General features: G+C 29.7%; 1 protein-coding gene across 1 annotated transcript in view; it reads right to left on the reverse strand.

The window, feature by feature from the left end:
- LOC137928972 (eye-specific diacylglycerol kinase-like) overlaps positions 1-18,548 on the reverse strand; it is a 45,213-nt gene extending 26,665 nt beyond the window's left edge. The window contains exon 1 of the mRNA XM_068771979.1: positions 18,302-18,548. The gene's annotated coding sequence lies outside the window, so the exon portion shown is untranslated. The remainder of the gene's footprint in view (positions 1-18,301) is intronic.
- Positions 18,549-26,019: the final 7,471 nt, after the last annotated feature.

The raw sequence follows: 26,019 nt of genomic DNA on the forward strand, positions 1-26,019 counted from the left end.
AATTGAGGCTAAGGACTTTAACGCTCTGCTACTTTAAACTAAATTAGGCAATATATACAAACAAATAGCATTTGTCCTTAACAAAAAGATACCGCAGTATCCGGCTAGAGGTATTGTAAAATGAAATGTTGAACAAGTGAAATTAATTTTATAATCACTGGTGATTTAGAGTTAATTCATTAAAACAAGATAATTTTATTACAGAACTGGGAGTAAGGGAAAAAGTAATTGAGTAACTCTTTTTCCTTATCAATACATACGTTAGGTGTTGTAGCATAGCGAGAAAGTATCAAGAAAGGTAGAGCGTTCAACTAATGATAAAAGCTCAATCAATATCTCGACTATGCTAGCCATCTTTACACAAACAGAATTATAGTTTTCTTTATCACAATACTTTGACTAGTCTCTTAAAACCAAAACACAACTGCCTTCGGATAGAAGCTGTACAGTTAAGAAGTTTTAGTCGCTGATACCCACCCAGACAAGCTTTTGCAAGAGTAAACTGCCTGTAAACGAACTAATTATTTACTAATAATTTTATTCAGTTCAGCAAAACAATAAGTGGTATGTGCATTGCTTTCTAATTACTGTCAACTCTATTCAAATCACGTACTTTTAATTATTCGTGTAAGTAAAATGAAAATATAATGCAATGAGTATATTAAATACTACAAAGTTTTACAAATCATTATGTTTTTAAAATAACTGTTATTAATACGATTTATAGTATAATATTTAATTATTAAGAATTAATTCAAGTTTAAAAGACAATCCTATTCTCATTAATTTATCTAAACTGTTAATTTATCAATGGTTCATATAAAAGTAATAAATAATTTTAATAGAGTATTTATAATTAGTATAATATTTATGACAAGCATCGTATTTATACAAATGGCATATATTTGTATAACTAATTAACTTTTATATAACATTTGGACTTCTGCCTTCTAATTATGTCTCCACTATCTTGAATTAACTGGTAGAAAATGCCTAAAAGGATTCAGTCTGCAATTACCAAGGTTGTAAAAAGGGTAAATAAATAAATAAAGCAAAAATTTATGTACATATCGCGAAGAACTTAAGTGTTTTGTGGTATTCGCACTCAAAGGTAAAACTTGTTCATATTAAACTTAGTTGCACAAAAGAAGCCATACTCAAAAATTTCACTTTAAGATAAGCGACTCTCCTTTTAAACAAAAAATAATTTTAAAACTATAACATAACCAAACATAATCTCTCACCAATCTCAATCAGCTAGCACACTTTCAAAGACTAGATCTTATTAATCAATCTATCCTCGACATTTTGAGACCATGTAATACTATATGATCGTCAATATTTTCTTATACTACTATACCTTGTACTACAAAAACACATTTTAATTACTCATCCACTAACTGAGCGGAGAACTCTCAGAGTATTCTATTGTGAAACTTGTTTATTTTATTAAGACATTTACTCCTAATACAATAATAATATAAACAAAATGGATTCAAAGGCTTGCTCGTGTTACAGCCGCTATAACATCAAGCCACAATGGATAACTTTGAAGCTATTTTCTATGCCTCCCACTCTTTGTATTCATGTCATGGATCTGTCTGTTAACAAATAATCTATTATGGCTTTCGCAAAACATCATAATACTTATATTATTTATATAAGCGATATACTTTTATTAATATTGATAGAAAACATTACATCAACGTGTCCGACGATGTGATTAGTGTAGATTGAAAACTTTAGTGATTTAACTTTGATTTAACGGTTATCTAGTTCTACTTTATACAATATGATGACTTTTTACAAGCTACGAAATATTCAGTTCAGTGAACAGTTAAGTTTTTGAATGTTAACAAAAGCAGGATTGGAGTAGTTAATTTTTAATAAATTCCAATTCCAGTTCCAATTCACATATACTATTAGAATTAGTCAGTCTTGTGATCTTATATCACCTCTTTCTTCATGATTGGAAGAATTTAAATCTAGAACGAAGAAACGTAAACTTATACTAGGATCAGTCTGATGTTTTTTCAGTAACCATTTGGAGTATATAAATGTATTTAAAGTATATATACCCCGACACACTCCAACCCCGATTCTAATATCTGTGTAGGTAAAGAAAACACTGCTAATATGATACAATAACCTATAACATAATATTGAGCACAATCGTGGCACTTTACAGGTCAACAATTTACTCGTTTTTTCAGTTCATCATAACAAAAAGATGCTCATTGTTTCCCATCAACTGAGAATTTTTTTATAACAAATATTGACAAATTAACGCAAACTGATTGACGACTTTTCTTAAAACACCTTGAAAATAAATTATATGAAAAGAAAAATAAAAAATACCCATATAATGTTTGGGAGAATTTAACAATTTTGTAAAATCATTTTTCAATTTATTAATTATTAACTGATCAAAATAACAGTTATACGAAGTCCAAAACGTGGATTTAGTGTTTTAATTCAGGATAACATAAAAAATAAAAAGCAGAAAATATAAAAAAATGAAGTTCCATTGTAATCGAAAATTGATGTTTTATCATTACCAAAGCGAGCGGATGCTTGATTAAAGCAAATTATAGCTTAATTCAACCATTTTACCTCGCAGAGTTTAATTATTCAAAATTCCATTCGAGATAGCACGATAATCACCGTGTAAAAGAACCAATATCTATTAATAGAATATTAAATTAAATCAGAACCAAACAACGAAGTAATGAGAATTGCCCGTATTCTCAACAAGTTTGCCGCCCTTAATTAAAATCATTACTTTTTCAATTAGATTAGTAGTAATAATATAGATTTATTTCTTGCTAATATTCAACAGCATCTAATTCTGTTCTGCTAATATACATTTATGCGAATGTATAACAATTTTAAAATTAGTATGGAATTTTAGACGGGATGGCTTAATCCTCCGCATCAAAATTAAAATAATAATAACAAAAACCATTTAGTATTAACCGGGGAAAATAAATTCAAATCCATTTTATATTATTTTTAATTTTGTAACGGAATGGAATTCTTATGTCGCCGGACCGTAAATTACGGACGCAAAAAACACACACATGCTCATTTGTTCGTCAAAATGAAGGTTGTTTGTGGATACAACGCTCAATAAAAGATGATATATATTCTCATGACAACGGAAAACTCTGGTACTATTTTCGATATCGCCCTCCCATTCAGACTGACGGCGTCGGTATAATGCGAGTAATAGAAGCAACTCTGTACAATATTTTTACATGAATTACATTGACCTGAATTTCATCAGGTGATGAATAAAATAATTTTTGATGGTGAGGGATGAAATGGTGATAATCTTTAATAAAATTTTTGCTCCTATTGATATTGTTTTAAATTTTACTTCAATATGAATTGACAGGACGTACAAGACACTCATCCGATAATAATTACATGCCTTATCCATAAACATAAAATATAATCTGAAAAACGACGTCCGCGATCCTCGCCTTAAGACTTATATTATACAATATTTTAAAACAAATTTTAGCTTTTTAACGTTTATAGTATTTAGGTTAGTTAAGTTTTATACGCCTAAATTTAAAAAATAAAAAAAAATTATAAACGGTACGAAATAACGCCGCCAACTACACAAATAATCTTTTTTTGCGTGGAAATTTTACTAAAGTATTGATTTAAACGATTGGAATCAGGTATCGAGGTTATTAGAAGTCGAGCTCTAGAATGAACCGCCTCACAATATTTTTATATACTTACAACAGCTTTGTTTGATTAATCTGTGGAAACATTACATTGTACATTTACATTACGTTATAACAAATGATAGTATAAACTAAATATACGTTCACAAGATCCAACAATATTTAAATTTTTTTATCAGTTACTTAAAAATCTTGACTTAAAATGCACTGAAGAATTACAGCAATTTATGAAAGTAAAGCAGGTTTATTTAAATGTGAGTTCTATTCTGCAAAATTTATTTATATTGAAATATTTAAAAATTCACAAGCGCATTATTATGCTAAAGGAAATTTATTCCGTATTTATTTTTAAACATCAGCACTGTCACAATGTTTTATGACATAAACTTGACAAAGAAAAACAATGCATTGCTAAAATTTAAACCAAAGAACTTTTGCAATTTATACAAACACAAAAAAAAATCCTCGTTTATTTCAAATGCGGCCACGAGGTGGCCGAATGATATACCACATTTTTGAATATAGAGTTTTAAAACACCTTAAGCAACGTTTTTTGAATCTATTTTATAAATCCTTTAGATAAAATTACTTAATTTTTGTAACAAAAATATAAAATTTATCTCTTAATAATTTTCTTTATTCATTGTTTCACAAAACAGACAAAAGCTTTTAAACACTCGGGAAACTGATAATAATAGTTGTGGCGTAAAAAGGTGACGTTAACACGCCATTAGAACGTCCGATCTAAACGTATTTCTGTGTAATCGTCAAGTACCTAAAACTACGGCTAAGTTTCAGTGCTAACAAAAATATAATTATTTCTACGTAATATAATTCTAAAGTACTAGATAAAAAAAATTATATTTACTATTAATATATATTAATTATTTACTATGCCTTATTAATTCATGTAGTTGATTCGACTAATTTAAACTGGTTAAAAATATAAAAAGGTAATGCTCTTCATATATTTTTTGAATTATTAGTCTCATCCAATTTATTTTATGCAATGATCATTTTATATTTATATCAAAATTTGAATTTAGAAAATAAATAAAGTATGTTTTATTTTATTTTTATCACATTAACAAAGTATATTATAATTAGATCGGTAGTTACTCCATCGATATGAGATTGCGAGATTCAATGTAGCAAAACATGTATATCTATTACACGTCCAAAACAAGCTTGGTATTATCAAGTAACTCTACGTACCGACACTAAACCTAATTACGAAAATTAATTTCACGCAGAACACCAGATATTCACTATTAAATAACAATCATTATAATTATATGCCTGAATAATTTGTATCAACCTTAACCAGAAAAGAATGGAAATGATACCAGGCAAGGTGATATCGAAAGCTAAGGTTATGCTGTAAGTTCAGTTACAATATGCCTCTGGGTTACCATTTAACATTCTATCCACTATAATCGGTAAATTTTTAAAGCACGCTAATAATGTGAAATCGCATTTTCAAATAATTTTAAAAAATGTAGAAGTATTATCATCATCGTTTTAGCCGTAAGAAGTTGTTTAACTTGTTGTTTAGAAAGTATTTTAGACATAGGACTCTTCATTACTAAAACTGCTTTAGCCATAGCCAAAATAATCAGAAGACACGAAGTATCCAGTTAAATAAAGTTATGCTTTAAACTATACAGTGTTATAAATTTTTAAAGTTACTTACGTTTTCGTAACATGATAAATGATTGATAATATTTTCTAAAGTTACTCTACGAGTTTTCATAGAAACCGCTATTTATACATACTCGTATATTTTCATTACAAAAAAAACATCGTCGTTTAAAGTCATTTCGTATTGAACAACAAAACCTGATAAAATTATAAATTAATACAGTGAAATGTTTACATAATTTTGTTTAAATTTCTTCGAGTTTGTTGCTTTAATATGGTAAATGGAATATTGAGAGTTATCTTAAATAACTTATACTTTCATCAAAATTATTTTAAAGGTATACTAAATAAAAGTCTCTAGATCAGCAATTGAAGCTTCGGTCAAAAGCATGTTTTGACATTTTTTATTAAAACTTCTTTACATTTACACAATTCTAGTATTGGTGATGATTATATTTATAAAAAGTAATAGTACGGGTGTATTGCTCACCTAATCTTTAGTGTCGAACGCGTGCTATAAATATCTAAACTGATATACGAAAAGAAGATTTACAGACACGCTGTTATCCCTGAGGGCGTAGGTACAATGTCTGTATACCAACAAACGTACATTTTTCTTCCCGCTTTCTCGTAAATCACGGTAGCGGTAACCAACGATTTTGCTTTTTACATTATGCCCAGTTTTACTTCTAAAATAAATACAAACTAAATATTTACAAGTTCGCTAATCGTATATGATGAATATTTTTTAATCGGACTACCACCGAATATCTTCCTTTTTTATTCGTAAAAAACGGCTGTCACCTTTAACTTTAATCATTTAATTAAAAGCACTATTTTCGTTTTTACACCGGCTTTTTAGATTACGTCTGTTTGAGAACGAGTTCTGAAAAAAAGTAAAGGATATTTCATGAGCTTAAAAATAATAACATTGTCAAATACAGCTGAGCAGTTTAATAGGAGTCTCGTTTCTGAAAATCGCGTAACATTTTTTTGGTCGTAAATCAGACTTAGTGCTTGTGAACAGCATTTTTCCCCGACATAATTTTAATGTAAAATAAAAATAATTGTTTCTTTGAAAAAAACCCTAACTATGAGTCGGAAAACATGACTACATTTCTAAGAATATTGTTAGTCGGCGGTTAGAGTAAAGCATAAATCAGTTTCAGCTGCCGACTTTACCATCAAGATCAGTTCGAAAATTTTCAGTTTTCATTTCGTTAGTAATTTTCTCTATCAATTCTTTATACTCTTTCTAAATCTTCCATCACGTTTTATTCCCATAATGCAGTCCAGAACATACTAGAAATTTTCATATAAATTTGGAATACAAAAAACTCAACTTTAATTGTCAGGGATCAGACACGGATTTTTGGCGCACTTTTACAAATAAAAAATCTTTTACCAGCGTCATGCGTTGTGACTGTGTAAAATGTCGAATGCGAAACATTTAACGGTTTGCCCCAATCCACAACTAATATATTATATTATGTTTCAGAGCCAGAGCTGGCGTAGAGTTAATTTCACAACTAGATTTCTTTTCTTAAAGGTAATATTGATGAGTTACTATTTTTGCTAAAAAGATCGATATCGTAACCGACTAATACTGTAATATATTATCAAATGTATATGGTGATGTAACGACGATTTTATATCCACTTTTGTCACTTCACTAACAAACTCAGTGCTGTTTACAGTTATCCAATAAAGCATTTGTTTTTAATTTCCTCATGTAACGTAACGCAAGCGCTTTGACGTGACTAAACAACAGTAAAACACACTCTTGCTATTGATTTTCCCGCTCCCGCCTTTTACAACTTAATTCGCATACCTCGAAATCAATCATTCTCTGAAATAGGAACTGTAATTCGGCTTATTAATGTAAATTTGTTTTTCTTTACACAATCGTCTAGTATTTAATCATTAAAAATTAATAAGATAAACAAACGTACGTTTTATAAATACTTTAACCGTGTATATTACACTTTTATGTTGTACATACGTTCAAAAAAGGTATGATTTGATTTGGCACTCTAAACTAATACAAAATATATATTCTTCTATTCGAATTCAAACAATATACACAGAAAGCTTCATTAAAAAGTATAATTACTACTAGCCTATTTCCATGTAAATTAACTGTGTACTCAGCATTAATATTGTCATTTCTCTAGTGATATTCTGTAAAAAAAGCTTTCGTTTTAATAAAATATATATTTTAATAAAATATGTGTTTATAACAATACATTTATATTAATGAAAATGCCCGTTATTTATACGTCGGTTTATTGTTTTTTCTATTACTATTTGTAACTATTTATTGAGTATTAATAAAGACCTATAGCCTAGAACAAAAATATTCATAATTCAATCTCTAAGAACTGTTTAATATCTTCAATTTCGACACGGTCGCCTCGTTGGATCGATACTAGTGGGGCTATTTTTAATGGTAGTTAACAAGTGTAGTATTACATACAACGATGTTAATTAACTTGAATATTTAGTTATTGTGGTCAGAAATAATAAAAAAAAAACTCTACAAAATATCATAGATAAGTTGTTCCTGCCAATAAAATATTAATCGAAACAAAATTAAATTAAAATATAGACGTATTTCTATATATGCACTATTTAAAAAAATAATTTTTTCTTGATAATTTTCTTTTTTTTTGTCATATTTAGTAAGTGGTTCGATTCGAAAACAATAAATTATAACATGTTTTTTATTTGTAGCTGACATGAATTCGTAAATACCTTTGTTAATGAACATACACTCAATCGATCGTTACTGTCTACCTTTCCCTGCCGGTTTTCAATTTAACTTTATACGAAATTATTTTTTGAATATTTAAATCTATTCAATACTTATTTTTTAACTATTTTAAATTTTTTCACTAAAGTCACGCTATTCAGTGTATTTTAAAACTTAGTGTAAACTTCACGTATTGATTTTTCGAACGTTTTTACAATTGATTTACCACGAATAACGTAAATGGAATAATATAAAGTCGATTTCATAATGAATAATTACAACAAGTTTAAGTAACGAAAATCCTCAAAATTTTTTTTGGGCATATTTTTATGACTACGTTGAATGAATTAATCCAAATTATTAAAACATATTTTAAATAAGATCTTTTCGGTATTGATCGTACGATTTTTTTTTCATCAAACTTTTAATTTTCAGGCTTTGTCTAATTGATTATGGAACAAGCTTTCACACACAATTAATTATTAAATTAAATTATACTTAACATTCACCAGTCATTGACATTTACATGTACAGAACCAATTGTTAGTACATTAAAGTCAGGTAATCACGATTGATTGAAAAGTTTTTAATATTTTGTTAATGATCATTTTTGTACATTTTTCAAAACCGCTAGGGCTTTAAGCGTAAGACGTCTCACGAGTTGGTCGACATTAAGATCGTCGAAAGTGGCTGGATGAAGGCTGTTTACAACCGGTCCTATTGGGAATCTATGGGGAAGGCCTATTCCCAGCAGTGAACTTCCTAAAGCTGAAATTACGATGATATAACCTGATGGTATTTATGAAACAATAATAATAGAGAGAGATAAACAAGCTAAATATTTATACACATAGACGTGATCGTATAATACTATCGCGTAATTTTAGAAAGTTCATTATTGAAGGGTTTGTTAAAAAATAGTTATTGAGGCAGGACGAATTTAAGTAAGTTGCTTGTTAGTGGGTTGGGGCACAAGAAAGAGTTGTCCCTCGAATCAGCGTTCAGATGTCTGAAGACGACATTTTTATTAATGCTAAGTGTGGATCGTATATCTAAAAAGCGATCGCAGTATGCAGCGCCTGTTGCCACCGCTAAGCAATAGTACATTAGTGCCACTTTGTTTCAAATTTAAAAGTTTATTGTGAAGTTACTTATCCAATAAGATTAAGCTCAACATTATAAGATACAGTAACGTTTTATTTCATACCGTAATGAGAGGAAATTCAGAGTTATGTATATTTTTATACTAAAAAACTATAAATAACACTGACCGTTCTGTGTTGCCTTCATTTGATAACATGTATCGTTTTCACATCGTCTATTATAAAAAACTCAATAGCTTTTAGCCCGCCGACTTTCACAAAAAGTTTTGCTTATAATTATAATATAATGAAAATCATTCATTACATTTCAACATAGCATTCTGATTGTTCGTTCATCTAGTACCATAACAAAATGTTCAATTTAGTAAAGTGCTGTGATATTGACGCAAACATTACTGACTCCTCGTCACCTTATCAAACCTGATTGTAGGGAATTGATAAAATGACCTCAGACTATATCCGAATTGGATTGGATGTAGTAAGATTAGGTTACAAGATCAACATCGTTAATAAAGGAGTTACATAAACAGACAAAGAAAATGTTTTGATATATTTTCAAAACTCTTTACCGTCTTCTTTATCATTCTCAAACTAATATGAAATATAATCAATTAAAGTTGGTAACATTATAGCCCTATTGCAATATTATAATAAGATTATTTCTTGTTAATTAATATTTAAGTACATTATTTAGTAATGCCGCTGGATCCGTAAGGTTCTCGAGGGGTGACCACGACCTGGTAGATGCGGCGTGATACAACGACATAATTAAAGTCGCGAAAACTCGCTTGACGCGGGGATCACATCGTGAGCATGTTTGGGAGACGCCTATTCCTTGCAGTGAACTACTTTTTTTTTATAATGGCTCCCGCAATTGGGGGCCTCTCGTACCCCTATCTTAGGTGGGACAGGGTCTTTATTGGCAATTTAATTTTTTTTTCACATAATTTTATTTTCATTCTTTTATGCCACAATTCTTTCACTTTTGCTCTGTGTCCTTTCATTTGTGGCGTGCATATCGCGCGCCACTCAAACACCAAGCTCTTACCCACGTGACCGTCAATCGCATGGCGGCGGCGGCAGTGAAACAGATGCATGACAGATGGCGCCACAGTAGACGCAACGAAAATCTGCATCGCGCTGTTGAGAGTCTCCGCGCTCATTATAAGGGCTAGCGGAGGTGCGGTCAACGTAGGAAGAAGCAACTGAAGATCAAGAAGCAACCGACGAACAAGAAGCGATCGACGAACAAGATACAACCGACGAACTACCGAAGCACAAGAAGCTACCGAAGAACAAGAAGCTACCGTACCACGACCACTCCTACACATTCCTCCCTCATTACTTATTACATTTTATCTTTTTTCTTTCATCAGTGAACTACTATCAGCTGATATGTCAAAAGAAAAACACATTTACTTATATAAACGAAAAAAATAGCGTATTGTGACATTATAAAAGTTTAGTGCATTAAGAAACAGACGAAAATGTTAGGAAAAAACAAAACTATAGGCGCGGCGCGACAGTTGGCGTTAAAAATTCAAATATATTACAACCGTATAAACAAATATTCTTACGAGAGGTTTTAAAAATAACTTCAAATCTTAAAACATAAGAGTAAAACCAACATGACAGCAATGATCAAGATTTATTACGCTTCAAACGTTTAAAGATCTTCATACAAGATGTTTGAGTTCTCTGAATATATCGTCAGAGAAGACGAAACAGAACAATGATGTATTACATACAAGAAGTAATGCCCCTATTAACTTTTTATTTATAACTAATGGGATGATAGCTGCTATAATCGCGTTGAACCGATAAGTTATTTTAAAACGTACTTAAATTTATTAAATAATGTTTAAAGAAATCTCGCGGTTATTAAAATTTATTGACAAAAGTAATAACATAATAATGATTTTTTGTGTATTTTTAATTGCAGGACATTTCTTCACTTTTGTAAATTTAATATTTTTTATTTCCATTAATTTTTTTATTTTAAATATGAAGTAAAAATTTGAAATTTAAAGTACAAAAATTAATAGGATTTGTTATCGCAGTACATTTATCAAAATCTCTTTATTGTGTATCTTGTATAACAGTCATTTAGAAAATCATCACAATCTTATATAATTCACACTTTGTGATTTTATTACATGTATAGGATTGTCAATACTCGAAAAGAAGTTTCCCAAGGATAGCCACCACCGTCCTCTGCGCACCTTAATACTAAATTGCGATTGCCAAGCCACCTGCCATGCATGACGATTGTGGTATATCGCCTTATGTTTATCTTTAGAGGAGGCCTATACTCAACAGTGGGCATCAATGGGCTGAAACGATGACGAAAGCAAAAGTAACATCACAGAAATGCAATATGATAGAAAATAATGTATAACTTAATATAGATAGCGGCATGAAAATAGTTTTAAGATTATTCCAAATAAAAATTCATTATTTAAAAAAAAAAACTTTAAACAAATTTTAATACATTAAACAAAAACTGCAAATTAGTTGAATTACTGTACTATAATTATATACCTTGTAGAGGTAAATAATCGTTATTGTTATGTTTTCTAATTTCTATGTATTTCTATGTTTCTATGTAGTACGTATGCGTACTAGATTAATTTGTTAAGATAAAAACAATTACACTTAATGATTTTAATAGAAAATGCTAAAATTATATTTATTAAACAACTGAACAGTTAGACAAACATCTGTATCAATAAAATTTGTTTAAAAAATTGATTCTTATGAAGCTGCTATAACAAATTTACATTGTTAAGTACATGAACATATACGTTTATAAACGTTATATAATCCACGTAATGAACAATAAAACTCCATCATTCGGAGTAAATTAATGAATAATTCAATAATAACTTTATCGAGTAACATGATGAAATAATTATTAGAACTTTTTTATAGATCATAATGTACATAAAGTATCGAGCGATTGGTTATGTGTACTAATTATTTTTTTTGAAAATGCTTCTGGCCAATTACATCTGATAGAATGAAGCCTGCATGGACAAATATCAAACAGTAATTAATTATAATTTGTAGTAATCCAAATTTTGCAAACGTGTTTTCTTACTATATTATTACTGCGTTATTATTTTTGAAACTGTTGATTTTTGTATAAGTTTTATCTACCATACATTAATTAGCAAAAATCAGCTGTACATTCAACTATTTAAAGCTTTTACTTCTATATATTATCTCACTGTATATTGATATTACATTTTATTTGAAAATAACCTCATGGGTGAAAGTGAAAGTTCCCTTGTTACTGGCACTCTTATTCCGCCACAGGAATCGCAAGCAGGAATTCAAGTTTCATGGTATAGAAAAGCCAATCACCATTACTTATCTTTCAAATGAATTTTGTTTAATTATGAATGAACCTTTTCCACCACCAATCTTTTATCGTAAATATGTTATCTACAATAACAAATAATCCGTATCATCTGATTACACAAATTGAAATTGATTTAATTTATAAACAAAACATTAAAAATCATTTAAATCTAATGAGGCTTATAAATTAAAACATAACGATTTTGTACCGAAGACATCAGCTTTAAATTTCTCTGAATTATTATAGGGCTGTTAAACCTGTTAAATTGAGAGTACAGGTATTATTTAACATCTAGCCACAAACCAACGTTATCTAGAATGCTTAGAATACGTAGTAGTTATTTACAATATATTATAACCTTGGGTAAAGTTAAAGTCATGTAGCTTGAAAGACGACGTTATATTTAAGCAAGCATTGCAAAGTAAAATCTTGGATGAATGTAGGTTTGATATACCAAAGAACGGAGAGCTTGTTTGGCTGGTCTTAAGCGAAGATGCAAAGGGCCGACCTCTTTCCATCTGCGCTATCTAATTGTTTTACAAAATTCATTTTGGAGTGCGCACGTAGGATGTAAAACCTTGTTTCATCTTCTACCTTCATTCTCGGATGTATAAGAACGAGACATCCTTTATTTATATTTTTTGCTTTGTTTCTTTTACAAGAAGCCAAACGTATTCACTTACAAAACAAAAGATTTGTAACTTAATAACTCGATTTGGTTTAGAAAATATATTTCTATGCTGCTCTAAAATTTGTCTGTATAATTTTATATTCATTTTGAAACACATTTACTAGAGATTTCACAATTTAACTTGTTTGACGATTCTTTTGACCCCATTCCACTTAAAAAGTAGTAACACCTCGTTACACGAAACACTGAAGCATTTAATGCAATTTTACAATAGTATTCTGTGATGCGTTGACCATTCAATTCAATTTATTATTCTTATTGAGCCTAGTTTTTGACAGAGCTGCTACAAAAAGTACTTTTGATTTATTTTATTATTTATCTCATATAATATAAAATTGTAGATGACATAATATAAAATCTCAACCATATTTACGTGCAACACGCACGCGATACAGTAAATAAATAATACAGATCCACAGCTATGTTCAAAAGTATCCGATATATGCCTCCTCGTAGATTGGCAAGTTGATGTGGTTAAGGACAGGTCATACGGCGCGTAGAACACATGACCGCTGGAGACATAAGGTTTAGAAGTGAAGACTGGATACTAGCAAACGTCTTATAGCCCCTTTGTCAGAGAAGAATGAATGCAAACCATTTCTAAGTGGACATCTTGGAAATCTATAGGAGAGGCCTATTTCCAGCAGTCTAACATTCTACGACTGAATTGATGATGGTCGTGTCGAAGATTTGACAAGATGTGCTTTTCACCTAACCGAAATAATATGTATAGTATAATGCGCATTTCAGAAAATGGTTTTAATTACAGAAGGTCTCATTTTCCAAGTGTAATGAACAATTATAAATATAATAACTGAAATGTTAAATAGTAATGAGGTAAGCAGTCTTGCCGTGTTTGTTATGAAAAATGACATATGTAGCGCTCTATAAACGTAAAATCAAACCTTGATAAATAATTGGTGAAATTAAGGAAATCAAAAATCAACGAAACAAATTGCTGGAAATCAAACACTGTAATAGTTACAAACAAGAATCGAATCAGCGAGTGGCAGAGCTAGGAACAAAATTGCATTACCTAAGTTCGAATATATTAATGAAACCTATGTTTTGTTAAGAGAAACAAGACAAAAGATGGAAGGAATTTTTAACACTAAGAAGTGACAAAATATAATTGTCCGTATTAAAACTACGTATGTAACAACTAAATAGGGAAACTATAAATATTGAAAAAATATTCGAATATCAAGAGATTTAAGATTAGAACTATAGAGATGCAAAATGAGAGGATTAAAATCTTTTTAGTGGGCAAGTATAGACCTACCAAATAAATAACAATTATATTTATCAAAAAACAACATTAATCGTTTTAATAGTGTAGCTTTTTTAAACTCTTCCATTTACAAAATTTACTAAAACTATTATATTTATTTATTGGTTTTACTTACACATTGTCAAAAGAAAAACCAAGTAAAAACATCCGATCCAAGTAAAAAATTAAATCCGACACTTTATTCCATTTCGTCTTATAACATTACAGGTAAAATCAATGCCATATTAGATTTTATTAGAATAATAAATGCAACCATAATAAAAAAAATATTATATATTAAATCACTGTTTTTAATAAAGTTACCAATATTTACAGTATACATGCGTTTATTTTAATTAAGAAACGTTTAAATTAAATTTCTTGTTTCTGTGTCAATTGTTTTTTTTTTTAAAAAGAATGACATATATATGCGAAATAATAACAATGCCCACAAAAGAACTTCAGTTTTAAATCAAGTGAACAGTTCAAAACTTCAAAGATAAATCTCCAAGACTGTAAAAAACAAAGTCACTGATAGATCAAAGGACCGTTGTTGTAATGCTGTTTGCAGGTTTAAGACATAAATCAATGATACCAGTGTACAAATGATTATTTGTTTAAACAAAATAAAATACCTAACTGATACAAACCATGACATATTTAATTTAATAAAATATATTTCCCCATTAACGCACTAATTCGCTGTACTGTAGTTACAAAACAATTCTACACTCTATATAAATTAAATACCTTCACGTTACACAACATTGTGACTTCGTAATATATCTACAATATATTCGAATAATCACAAAATAAAACAATAAAAACGATAACATAAGAGAGATGAATAATGTAAAATATCTCTCTACGTTGCTCAATATTTTCTTTGTTCTTCTTATTTATCATGGAATCAAAAAAAACATTATGGATTAAAATTGTATGATGTACATAATGTTTCTATAGTTGTTAATATTCATGAAAGACATAGAAGTTATTAATAAATAAACTTGAACCACGCTATGTATACAATAAAAACGGAAACGTTCACGTAGAAGCATAAATCAAATTGCCATTATATTGTTATAATGTAAAGTTATAAAGCATGAACGTGTTTAAGGCGCGTGTTGAATGCAATAACAATTAACAGCGCGTTTTATCGTAGGTAAATATTTATTTAGAACATTGCTCGTTTTCTTCAGTCCAAAATAGAAGTTTTATTCAATTTTGTAGTCGTAAAATATATCTTTACTATGCGTATAAGATACTAAACTCGAAATAACAGGGTTATTTTAGCTCATTGATAAATTATATCGACCCTGAACGGATTACATCTCCTTACATTTCGAAGTTATAATATCAATTTCATTGAATTTTTATTAAATGAAATATTATCATATATAAGTAATTTTGTAATAAAGCTTTAATAAATAGCAGATTTTAAAAATATTTAATTATCAATTTTAATATTCGAAATAAGAACCTTTTACTAATCTTGTCACGAACAATACGTCATTCTGTCATTTAGTTTTACAAATTGGCGACAAGTTAAAAATACATTTCAGCTTACGTGAAAATTTTCGTTATATGTTTTTTTACGATTTTGTGTTACTATCAACAAAAACACACTAACTTTTGGTGATGAAGCTTTATCTGGAGCTATTATTTACAACTGCTTTAACGAGTTCATGCGTGTTTATACGAATCTCAGTGATAATCCGCATGAGCGGCGTCTTTCTACTCTACTGTCTACTAACACTGACAGGAATGTTGCACAGTACAAGATATAGCTTGACAAGATAATTGCACCAAATTAAAGCAAGCATAGACATTGATATGTGTCAAACTCAAAATACTTTGCACAATCATTTAGGCGTAAAAACGTTTGTGCCTCAAGTGTACAGCATTTGTCAAAAGTTGACATTATCACAAATGATGAAACTTGGATATGATTGTTATGAATCATTTATTTCGCTATGGAACTCTTAGGCCGCTCTTACCGTGCACCATGCGACTTTCTGTATTCTCAATAATAAAAGAAAAACGGAATCGAAGAACGGTGGGATTCCGAAATGCAAAGGGAACCCAAGAGTGGCTACCATTGCTTCTCATGATGATTTACGGGATGTTACGTTCCTAATCGACGGCGAATGATCAAGTAACATAGATTTAAGTAAAATTTTAAATATTGATGCAGTTAAATGTCATTTGCAAACTTCTCGGCGAAGTTTACTTATCATTACTGCAATGCGAATCCTTACTACAACCTTTTGCGGACACAAAGTGAAGATTACTTACGTATGCATTAATCTTTTACCGCATATTTTTACAGATTGTGTAAATTTCACTTTGAATGTTTTTCTAATGTCATCAAAGTTTTTAACTACAATATTTTCTACCGTAATACTGTTACAACTCCGGAAGCTATACATTTCATAAATAAATTCTAACATTATTCGAATCACAACACATAACAGAACGCTATAAAAAGTTTCGTTTACGTTTCTACGAAACTCTCACAAAAAACTGTACTAAACTCTTAAATATGTTTGCAACATTGCTATTCCATAAAATTTTGCTTAAATAAGAACTGAAAACAAAATTGTAAAACATTTTATAGAAGCTACAATGAACTCGGCGCTGTTTGATAAGTTATTTTAGTATTTGAGTTTTGCATATTCAAATATCTACATATGCAATGAGATGTTGAAATAACTGGAAGTTACTTCGACAGATTTATAAGGACTCTGTTATTTTATCCTAGATTAATGTTATGAATATAAAAGAAGCCTGCTCTTGTACTCTTCACCTGTTGTTTCATAATCAATCACTGCGGCTAGTGGGCAGGTATTTAGCATATCACATGATGATATATCGACGTTGCAACCAGAGGACAATTTAGATTAAAGCCTCTCTAGTAACCATATCACTTATCTACTATATTATTTTGAAAATCATGTGAATAGAATTTGGGCTAATAGTAGTGCATAAATTTCAATTTTTAATATATATAACAGAAAAAAGTATAGTGTATCTTAGAAGCAGAAGCATTTTATTTACTCTTAAAACAACGTATTAAACATATAACAAGCGTTTGTTTGCCAAATCAAATTTCAATAGACTACTGTAAGATAAGAAAATTATGTTTTCTGTTAAAAAAACTTTATACTAAGAGATAATTGCCGTCTATTTGTAGTGTATGTTAATTCACGCCATAGTAACTCTATAACAGTATTTTATTGAAACGGCGGTAGGAAATAGTTTTGTAGACGCCAGCCTGTAATTCAGTATCCAATTTGCAATGTTGACGACTAACCTGTACTTTTCAAACCTTAATATGATTCTATAGCTCTAAAGTATTTTTATTATAATATTGTAACAAAATATGAATATCGACTGCAGCAACTAGTTTTGATTAACCATGATTAATTAGTTTAATAAACATTAATTATTATTTGGAACTATTAAGCTTTAAAAAAATATTAGTGCAATACGTCATCATAAAAATTTTACTGTCTTATGTACTGGTTATATTCTTGATTTATTCTTAAATATTATTTTCTGTGTATAATTTAAATCGATGGAACTGGTTTATAAGAGTTTTTATAAAAAGTAATTTACGTAGTTTTTTTGTACATTAGTCATAACACATTCAAACATAAATTAAAATATTTCATCAAAAGTTTTTTCAATATTTTTTTAAACATTTGTGTAGTTTAGTGTTAATATAGTGGCAGTTAAAAATAAAATATAAAATAGTAATATAAACATTTTTCTGTACTTACCGACGCACGTGGTAGTTTTTGTAGCATATGCAGACGGTCAGCCGGCGGCGGCAGCCGCGTGGTGACCGCCGCACATGGTAATATACAAACAACCCCCAACGGAATCACCACTCGCTTATTTCTTAAGGGTACTAAGCGCACAAGGATGTGCAACCGATATTTTAGTTGTTAACGCCGGACGCGTGACAAAGTATCGAAGTTTACTTGTAACGCGGAACGCGAGCGAGTCGAGAGCGCCTCAGCAGCTCACAACGCTTGGAGTCGACTGTCGCTCGCTTTGGGCGGGCGGCCGCGCCCCTTCACCTCCTCCCCGCGCCCTCGACTGCCTTAAAAATTCTTCGCATTCTGTCGCACGCTTTAAGCGTTGTTTAAGCGTTCGCTAAAGCTCTCGCAACGAAGCACCGGATTTCACTCATCCATGATAATCACATTTACAATGTACTATTGTTTTAGCAGTTAGTAAAATTAGTTAAATAAAACGAAGCTTATCTACGAACTATTAAAAAATTTACCGACCTTTAAAAAGATTAAAATAAATAAGTGGCTATATAATGATATTTAAAATTTGTTATAAACTTTCCTAAACTCGCAAATATAATCTTGACTTTAAACAGTAATATAAGCAGCAATTCTTAATTTAATAAAAACAGTAACAAGGTAACAATAAGTTCTAAACATTCAAATGCGACGGTTTTTAGTATCTTGAGGCAAATAATGAAATAATCCTTTTCGCTTTCTTAAAGAAATTTCTTTTCCATTACATGTCTCTTACGTAAGTAAAAAAATATTTGTGATCTTTATCTATTAAATAAAGCATTTTTTTCGTGCGAACAATCAACGGTAGAATTAACTCGTCCAGGGATGCGCATATCGAAGCCGTGAATTTTTGAGTTAAAACGGATTTCTTATTTTTTTATTACGAATACTAATATTAAATTTACTATCGAGTGTTCTTATTATAGTGTGTATGTTTTGTAATTAAACGCATGGCTACTGGTATACTTCATAACACCATGCCACATGTTATATGAACTAATAATCTTTTTTTTTTAAATATTTAAACGCCAATTCTGTTATTTTATTTATTTGTAAATATTGTTTACATCATTAAATATTCGTTTAGAAATAAAACAATGCGTTAGCTGTTGGGTACATCAACGGGTTAATATGTATGTTTGTGATTTCCATAGAAAACATGTAATATTCACTATAATAAAAATAAAAAAAAATCAAACTGTGGTTATAAGCAGTGATATCAGTCTTTTCTTTAATCTTCTACGATGTTTCCCTTAGATGTTTAGTTAAAATTTTTGATAGTTCATGCGTGTAAACTTATACAGTCTGATAATAACTATAGCTTTCTAAAAGCGCCTCTTAACAATTCAATAAAGAATATTAAATACATTTGGACGAATCTTCACAATTATTCACTTCAATTTGTGCGTTTATATTATTCAATATAAAGGTATTCACATAATTTAATATTTTCTGGGATGTTTGAGCAGTTCTTTGTCAGTTTTGGCAACACGTGCCAATAACATGTAGATTTCTAACACCATTTTTATTAAAGTTTCGCTGCTATCGTTTCTACTGCTCTAAAAAATAGACATGACTGTATAACTAGTAAAAAAAGGCTTGATATTTCTTCGAACTTACCTGCAAAGAAAAAAGTTAATATTATTACAATATAAATAATAATTTTAATTACAGTAAGAGTTAAAATCAAATGGTTTGTTCAATGTTTTTATTACATATATACACAGAGATTACACTTTATACAATTTACGCTTATTTTTGGCATTGAATTGTAGAGCATACATCTTTTTTATGAGATATTAAAAGAATAAAGAAATCTGTTGATTTAATTTTTTTTTTAAATAAAAAAAATAATCAATGCTCTTTGAAACTTACTCTTGTTTTTAACTTTTCGGTTTATGTAAATGAGTTGTTGATATTGATACTAATTAAATGATGCATTTAAATAAAGTAAAGAATGTTACCCTATACGTGTAAATCGAACAGAGATACTGTTTCTCTGTAACAAACGTGGCTAATTGGCGGCATAACGGCCATTTACCTGCTTTTATTGCAATTTATCATAACATTGAACTGCTCTCTTGTTGAACAATTAGAAGTCTATACTAAAGTTAAAGTAACGTTCAAACCATTTTAAATTGATTATAGTGGTAAAGCTATACCGGACTTCGGTTCATGCTCATGCTTTTTTCTTCTTGCAAGCTTTTCTAAGTCGTGGTACAGCGGTTTCGGTAACACTATATCTTTGGATAAGGAGCAGTGAATATTGATACCAACGCCAGAAATAAAGATTATTTCTATAATGTGTGGCCAGACGGAACTAAGTTTTCGATAACCAATCGCAGGCGTGGCAGTATACTTGCCTTCGAAGTTATAAGTGTTAGAGGTAGGTAAGTGTAGGTTCTTGTATAATAGTTGTTTAGTTTTTATGTTTCGTACTCGGTCTACTCAAAACATTTTGACGATGTTGATGCTCGATCTTTAGTTTAATCACAAACAAAATTATCAAGGAAAGAAGCTCCGAAGTTCTGGCCAGCAGTAAGTTTCTAACGAGCATAAACGCTAGCGAGATTCACACTTTAAAAACACAGATCACAATGGCAAAAAGCATCAAAGTGCAAAACACAAGAAAGTAGACGTGTAACAAATGAATACTACTCTCGAAGGATACATCTCGCGTCTGGGCACCCCTGACTTATAACTAATCGAAAGCGCTTAAACTAGCTGTTTGGATTTGCCTGCAAGATAAATTGATACTCAGCACACATACTGGGTGGTGATTATAGACAGAAAATACGTGTTTTTGTTAGAGAATTTATTTTATAATAATTTTGTTAATATAAAATATTTTGATTATTACTACATATCATTTTTAGTTTATTTAAGTCAAAAATATTAGGTATTTACACAATTTCATATTTTTAGAAAGATTTTTAATTTTGTTTTAATTCAACATTTCTTAAAAAGAAACTGAAAATGTCTGTGATAATAGATATTAAATAATTAATTTTAACATGTACTAAACATTATGCAGTGGTCTATATTCTTGCTCCCATAAATCTATAAAATAGAATGTCTTTTTTATTATATGTAAGTGTTTAATATGTTGTATGATATGCTCTATAAAATGCGACAATTGTTTATTATATTCATTACAAGCATATAATATTTAATAATTGAAAACGTTTTTTGACGACATACATAACACCATATCTGTTAACAATTTTATTTATTGAGAAACATTAGACACTTTTCTGACTTTATTGACAACAAGAACACAATGATTTATTACACAATTAATGAAGCATTCACAGATTTTTTTAAAGCGAAGGCACACGTACACAGGAAGCTTAGAAAGGACATGTTGAATATGAAAGGAAGTTGAAACAAGAAATTTAAATTTTAAGGTCTGTTTATTACAATATTATATAAATAGTTCTAGATCGATAGTCGTACTTTAAATCATTTTGCTTTTTCTATCCTTCCATAATCAAAATGATGAACATGAGAACAGAAAGAATATTCGAGTAAGAGCAGCACCACTTGTTAAAAAACACAATACGATTCCGATTTGCAATTCTCGGTCCTTTTTGTTAAAATCTTTAATTTAACTAACTGGGAACAATGCTACCCCATATTTATTGTCACTTATTTGTAAAGGCTCATAATTTCGGATCCCTTTCCAATCTCAACAGACACCATATTGTCTTCTTTAGACGAGGACAGACTGTAAGCGGCTAACGAAATAATGAGGCGGTGGTTTCCACTTCGTTCGTTTTATTTTATACTAGAATATCATATTTATTAAACATGGACGAATTCAACGTTTAAAGAGGCAGTATTACGTAGTTACGTAACAGTTACGTAGTCTTAGACCTATAGTATTGTATTATACTTTGATTTCACCTATCGTTAAGCCACTTTTCAGAATGTTTTTAATATTTAAATTGTTTTTAATTGGTTTATATAAATTCTACCGATATTGTATTGTTGATCATAATATTTACAGATTATTACTTACGTATATGTAAATATAAACGATATGCGCATTATATATACACACCGCCTAAGACCGACACAAATGGCGTAACATGGCGGACAATTTTTTCAAACAGCCTCGAACCTCCGTAATAAAGTGTACGGACAGTCTCTAATATAAAAGTATTATTAACATTAGTATGAGTATTCATCCCTTGCACTTCTGATTGATAGCAAAAAGTATACGTCTGATTAAGCCCCCACACATCTTATGTTTACTTAGATGTTCCTAAAGACATCAAGAGACATAGGATCAAAATTAAATAAGCCGTTTTTTAATCTATTTTATAAAGGAACAAAATAACATAACATAAAATGTGTGTTTTGTTTAAGCATATCATACTTTCCCGCTTGGAGAGAGAACCACAAATACAATATGCGATTGCTTAATTATAATTACGTATTCCATATAAATGGATTAATCGTGTGATTTACAACTCATAATTAATCCGTTAAAATCGGACAAATTGTTCAATTATCGTTTCGGAAAAACTTTACTTTGTTTTCTATTAATCGTTTTGAATGTTTCATAATAGATTATCTTATAAAAAACGTTACATATATTTAGAATATTATATAATTTTATGAAAGATTTTACCTTTTACATTTATCATTAACTTTACAGACAACGACGGTAAAGCACCACTGTCTATGTAAAAAAATTCTTCTTCACATTTGTAATATTATCGTATGTAAAACAAAAATGAATGTTCTAAATATTATTATAATTTTGTCAATAAAATAAAAAATGCATTTATAAGGGTTCTTAAGCACTAGATGTGCACAAAATAAATAGTTGAGTATTCGTTTTCGGTATATTTATTTGGTTGATTTACCAAATAATTACAGAATAAATAATAAATTTTATTTAAACAGTATTGTATGTAATGTATCATTTGTCAAAGACAGATTTTGTAAATAAAACAAAAACTACATTTAAGAACAATTATTTATTCTTACAATTAAACACACAAATATTAATAACCAACTTAATTAAGGTTATAATCAAGCAATAATCACAATTACCAATAAAAGTATAGTAAATTTAATACTCGAGATTTGTTAAAAAGCAGCATTAATTATAAAACAACATACACTAAATAATTTTTACCATTAGCTGAAATTGAGAAGATTTATAAATATATACTACATAATTTCAATAAAGCTTAATTTTTTTTATAACTATATACATTAACATACACTGTTTACCGAACGAAATCGAACCGAATAATTCGGTACAATATCCGGTTCGGTACATTATGAACAAAAAATTCAGCCGAATATTCATGTATGGTTAAACCTGTATTCGACGCATGTTTAATAAATAATTATATGTAGAACCTAACCAAATGTACACGAATGCACACGATGTGCAGTCAACACAAAATATTTTTTGATAAAACAGATCTACTACTTTAAGTAAAAATGAGCGTAAAAGCACTCATAGTTCTTAAATTATTCTCTATCGCACTATTATTATAAACAATTAACTTCAGTATTTAATAACATTCAAATACGTTCATATATGTCACATAAAAAACTAACATATATAAAATAACTCGTATGTTTTAAGGAGTATCTCGACACTAGAGCGACCTTTTCGTTTCACCTTTTCTAATGCGTTTAACAAAAGAATTAAAATAGTTCATCGGCGTCAGTGTTCCATCTAAATATCACGTGGGTGTCTTCGAGAGAACATTGTATATGATATTATTAGACTAAGACCTTTTATCAATGGAAAACGCACTGTCTCTTAACACCAAGGTTCTCAGTAGAGCTTATGTGGGAATAAAAATAGCTTTTCCAACAAGATTAAAAAAGTAATAACAAAGATTTTGGAACTAATACTTTTCATCGTACTATCTTGATGATACATAACATATTTTGGATAAAATTGTACAGACTTATGAAATTAATCACAATCTATTAAAAAACATTTCTAACAATTTATGTGCACCGTACATTACAGTTGCATGTGCATTGATCAACCTCGATAATCTGCTTATGGAAAAACTTTAGTAAGCAACAAGCATACTTAAATTTATAGCAAAAACTTTTTAAACTTAAGAAAATAGCAAAGTGCTAAAGCTCAAAGAAAAGAATATTTATTACACCAAAAACATAAAATTAATTATAAATAAATGTAAAATTGTGATCGTTTATTTTATCAGCGAAACCAATATAACATTTTAATAATAGCGTATGCATTACACAAAAAGCGAAGAGAATTAAAAATACGTAAATGTTTATAATTGGACAGCAACAAAAAACGAAATTTGAATAAAACCAATCATTGTAGATGCTAGTGATATATTTGTATAAAAAGCTGCAAAGTGTATTTGTAATGTTACGGCAATAAACGGAAATAGTTCACGTCGTCAGAAATTCTATGACGCATGCAGAAAGATTTTCTGCGAGTAAAAAGAACTCACGTTTCTCGCATGATGTGACTGGGAAACCGAACACGATAGCCCAGTTTTGGATCAATGGCCAATCTACAAATAGAAAAACCCAATTGTAACTAAACCTCAAATAAAACATGAAATCGTTTCAGCTTCATTTTATGTTAATTCCAGTATGAATGGCCTTTAAAATAAGATGTGAACTAACAGACGTTCATTAACATTTATATTAATGACAAAAAAATACAAATACGAGTAGCTCATAACCATGTACATAAAAAATATCAAGTTTCTATCATATAGACATTTCTATTTAGCGTCAGTTACTACTTATACTCATAAGATTACTTGAAGTTTAAAAAATCTACTCACCCTTCATCTTCGTTGTCACCCATAATAACGCCACTGTCTACTCCGCTTCTACTCCATAACAAAGTTTACACAACACTTGGAGAACTTCACTCGCATCTGATTTGCTGTCCACAGCGCCGCTAGGAGTCACGACAGTATCTAAACTCTTGAAACCAATACACTCGACTGTCATACTATGCCCTTGGTAAAAGATTACTAATACTACAAGTACTATTATTAAATTAAATGAAGTTAACTTAGATACAATATAATGTATAAGCATGCGCAGTGGACACCAAACGGGTCACGAACGCATAGTTGTGGCTTCCACTAACTAATCCCTTTAAAGAGTGTGTAGTGACGACAGGTCAGTTTTAAAAATATTAAGGTCCGAGGATACATACTTATACACAACTGGACCATCGGGCATTAGAAAAACTCATGAAGGTAGATAGCATTATTCCAAAATAATACACTACTCTTAACTAAGTTTCATTAAATAAACTTAAGACTACTAAACTTCGATAAAGCATGAGTACAATCCAATAACTAGAGTTTGACCATCTGGCCTTTATGTGAAACGCTCTTCACCGTTGCCGGTTTTTGTCCTTGTTCTCGTGAAAGCAGCATCATTGTTTTAAATATTTAACAAATTTAATTACTATCTTATCGAAAATGAGAAATAAACCATTACTTTCGCTAATTTTTTTTTTAATGTTAGATTAATATATTAACTCAATTGATAATATCACGTTTTTTAACGTTAGAGTGAAAACATATTTAATTAAATTGTCCATTTGCCACATTATTTCATAAAAATATAATCAAACAAAATTATAAATATTTGAAGGATTTTTTCAGTAACTTTAAAATATCTCTCAAATGTTTCTC

Source organism: Battus philenor, unplaced genomic scaffold (genome assembly GCF_028537555.1).
Source record: "Battus philenor isolate CCGP_79_NKW_IND1 unplaced genomic scaffold, ilBatPhil1.0.hap1 SCAF_4, whole genome shotgun sequence".
In the NCBI taxonomy this organism is placed as follows: Eukaryota; Metazoa; Arthropoda; class Insecta; order Lepidoptera; family Papilionidae; genus Battus; species Battus philenor.